The sequence below is a fragment of the Taeniopygia guttata genome, chromosome W (genome assembly GCF_048771995.1).
Source record: "Taeniopygia guttata chromosome W, bTaeGut7.mat, whole genome shotgun sequence".
In the NCBI taxonomy this organism is placed as follows: domain Eukaryota; kingdom Metazoa; phylum Chordata; class Aves; order Passeriformes; family Estrildidae; genus Taeniopygia; species Taeniopygia guttata.
This window is the reverse complement of record NC_133064.1, coordinates 16,769,892-16,773,738: the sequence shown is the minus strand read 5'-3', so window position 1 is coordinate 16,773,738 and position 3,847 is coordinate 16,769,892. Positions and strand designations below refer to the sequence as shown.

Sequence of the window (3,847 nt, the reverse complement as noted above, 5' to 3'; positions counted from 1 at the left end):
GAGTACCGCTGCTGCCGAGAAGATGGTTTACCTCGCAGCTCGAAGCACCCGAGTCGGCGGGCGAGGCAGAGGGGAAAGAGCCAGGCCCCCCAAAAATAGAATAATGCTGAAATGCTCCAACTATTGCCAGCCAAGTACTAAGTTTCTCCAGAAGACCAGTCTGATTACCCCCGAGACACCAACAGGGCATCAAACCCAAAAGGGGAAAATAAGACATTATATAGTAAATACAAGGTCAGGACTCCACCCTTATTGGCAAATTACTGGTATTACAATGGGGTTTTTTTACCCTATACTAAGGAGAGGGCTCCCAAGCTTTACATCAACCTTTTAAGTGGACACTAACCCGAGTGGATGGTGTGGGAATTCAGAACCAGATAACATCCAGATCCCCTAGTTTTAACCCACAGTTATGTGAACTAGCCCCTATAGAGCCTTGTTTGGATAGAAACGGATTTTATATGTGCCCAGCATCAAACCCAGGGAAAGGGTATTGCAACTACCCTGGAGAATATTTCTGTGGGCACCGGGGCTGTGAAACAATAGCTTCAGATTGGTCAGTAGCAAGAGATAAATTCCTTAAAGTATCATGGGGGCCTTATGGATATAAACCTCCACAGAAGGATTCCAGTGGTAAAATTGTGAACTCGGAGAACTGTCATTATTAAGGGAAGGCTAGAAGCATCACACCTGATGCTGATTAGAGCAAAATATGAGTCAATACCAGAAAACCTAGAAATGGAAGAGATCCTAGTTATAAGCCACCAAGAATTACAAAGGTTTGATGAACAAAATGATGAAAAGACAAAAGGGGGGATTTGTGAAAGACAATAGCATAGATTTTGTTCATCAAGAAAAGTCCCAGGGATTGTGTAAGTCACAGGAAACAGTGGGGCAGGAGGGCAGGATGTACTGCTATTAGTAGATAGTGGAATTGAGAGATCTTTGAAAGCTGCGTTACTATATTTGGAGAAGTTATTGCAGGGTTAACGCTACCTCGGAGGAAGAAGAATAGGAGCTTTCCTCAAACGACCACTGGACAGCAGAAAAAAGACCCCTAGCAACACGCCGCGCAGATGCAGAGCACGTCGAGAATATCACAAAGTCCGGAACTGAAGGGGTATAAGAACTGAAAGACCGGGAGGTGCGGTGCGAGCCGTTGGTGGGAGCAGAGGCTCCCCGGCCGCCCAGCGCTGCATTTGCCCGTACTGCTTGCTTGCTAAATTAATAAAATTCTCTTTATAAAGTGACACAAATTGGTCCCGTGTCATAATTTATAACAATTACTCAGAAGAACCAGGTGTTACAGGGGGATACAGGGTGGGTAAAGTGATATCAGGACCAAGGTATCGGGAGTCTGGAGAATGGGGGAAAGGGGTTAATCGGACTGTTTGTCTGTGTGTGTATGCTTTTTTCTGCTTCTAAAATCTGTTTTCGAGCTTGTAAAAATACTGGAATAAATAGAGAAGCTTTATGTTAACCATTTCCAACTTTTAAAGTTAATATCTGTCTAATTTGGTCCCAAAATGAGATTGAATTCATTTCTTGCACAGTGAAATTTGGTATTTCTTTTGTTAGCCAGCATACAAAACGCAGTAGAAGCTTATTTGGGAATGTAACATTGGTTAAAATATTGTTCAGGTGTTTTAATGTGCTCTTTTGGTGTACTGATAATTCAGCGCCTATTTTATTGTGTCCGTGCACTTATTCACCACCAGAGACTTGGCACAGCACGATTTTGAATTCCCTGCTCTTAGAAAGCACGAGAAATGGCGGGGGTGGGGGGGTGTTTGCCCCGCACCGCCGGGGCGACTCCTACTCTTTTTCTTGTCTTCCCTGGGGTACGGGGGTTTACCCGCCGACCTCCCAGGGTGAGATACCCCTCCCGTGGCTTCCCCACCCCGTGAATGCGGGCTCCTTTGGTTGGAGTGGCTTCTCCGCTCCGCTCCGATCAGACAAGCCTGCCGGTGTTAAAAACAGCAAGCCCAGGGTCCCAGCTTCCCTGTCCTGGCTGCTTCCCACGGTAACTATGGTAACCCCACGTCCAGCTAGGCGCGTACCCGAGAAACGCGAAACAAAGGGAGTTCTTACCAATCCTTTCGAACCGTGGGTCGTGCGTGGAAGGGTCTGGGGTCCCAGCTCCAGCCGGCTCGCCTGGGGCGGTCAGGTGAGGTCCCGACTTACCCCGTCACTCAAAGCCACCCAAAAGCAGCTAAAGCAACAGGGTAGTTGAACTTCCCAAAGAGCTTTTGAGACCCCTTAAATAAGGGCTCCAGCTCCCGCGTGGGCTTTTAGCAAACCCACGCTGGGGGCCAACTGATGCGCCTACCCCTCGCAGCCACCTAAATCACCAGGCTAGCTCAGATATACGGGGCCTTGAGGGAAGGCAGGTCAGGAGTTGGGCAAGGATTCAAAAGAGGCTCCAATTCCCAATGCAGTTATCCAGCTCTTTATTCCACGAGATGAGGGGGAAAAGAGAGTGAACAGGAAGGGACATGGACTTATCTAGGCTCTGGACAGGGAGGGCTTTCTGGCTTTCCGCCAACTCCATCAGAGCAGGAAGGAGGGGACCACACTTACCTGATCCCAGTCACAGGGGTGCCTGGAAATGGGGAAAGCATAGCCTGAGCACAATATAACAGTGAGGTTTTGAGACCTAGCGAGAGATTAAGGCTATCTCTGCCTTGATCTTACCTCTAGCGCTGGCCCTTCTCTCTCTGTTTTCACAGCAGTGCTTTTAACGCTGTCCCTCTCCCTTCCACCGCTGCCACCACTGCACCACAATGGCTTCGGCCAGGGCAGACCCTGCCCTAGCGGGGGTGAACTCACAGACAGCTACTAGAGCAGGGAACCTGGGGGCATGCTCCAGCTCCCTTTCTCCCTCTTTATCTCTTTCTCTCTCTTAACTCACTCGCCGAGGCAGAGGCTGCCATCCTCGATTCGGGACCCCCGGCAGGCTGGGAGCCACCGGCAGCTCTGCCACTGAGCCTGCCTGCTCCTGGGCGGTGAACCCACGTGGTTTTTGCCCAGCACAGCTGCCGAGCCGGTGAGTGCATCTGGTAACCCTGCACTTTCTGGGCCCCTGGCACAACTAAGCCAGCTCTCAACTCTCAGCGGCACCTCAGGTGCTCCTGGCATTATTTTTTTTTTTTTCCTTAGTTAACATATTATCTCTTCCCTTCAAGGTGGACTTGTTTTGCTAAACCTTCCCGAACCCAAATTAGGTATTGAAAAACTTCTAAACAACCATGTGTTAAGACACTTCTTTGCCCTTTATACAGAAACTGCATTCAAACTCCTGTTCTCCTCTAGCACCAATACATAGGCACGCTACATTCTAGTCATCCTAGAGTCTGCCTAGCACCCCTCCCCCTTCTTTAACTTCTCTCTTCCTTCCCTTCTCTCTTTTCTCTTTTCTCTTTTCTCTTTTCTTTTCTTTTCTTTTCTTTTCTTTTCTTTTCTTTTCTTTTCTTTTCTTTTCTTTTCTTTTCTTTTCTTTTCTTTTCTTTTCTTTTCTTTTCTTTTCTTTTCTTTTCTTTTCTTTTCTTTTCCCTATTGTTATGGTTTGACGCTGGCATAATGCCAGCGCCCTATGAAAATATAATTTACTAATTAAATGCTGTGAAATGTGATTAAGAACAGAGTAAAGCAGGCTAAATTTAATAACAAAGGAAAAAATTTTATTACACTACTACTATTACTACTATAAAAGGAAAAGAAAGGAAAGAAAAAAACACACAAAATTCGAAATGAAAACCTTTTAAAACATTTCTCTTCCCTCCACTTAACTCTACCAAACTCCAGCAAGACTCATTTGGATCTTTAATTAAGTTTTTACTCTTCAATA

The 3,847-nt window shown here is 46.6% G+C and overlaps 1 long non-coding RNA gene across 1 annotated transcript; it reads right to left on the bottom strand.

Moving 5' to 3' along the window:
- Window positions 1-1,821: 1,821 nt before the first annotated feature.
- Window positions 1,822-3,570, bottom strand: LOC140682153 (uncharacterized). Its single transcript, XR_012053416.1, has 2 exons — window positions 2,695-3,570; window positions 1,822-2,602 (listed from the first exon to the last, which is right to left on the bottom strand). It is a non-coding gene; the product is annotated as an uncharacterized lncRNA (long non-coding RNA).
- Window positions 3,571-3,847: the final 277 nt, after the last annotated feature.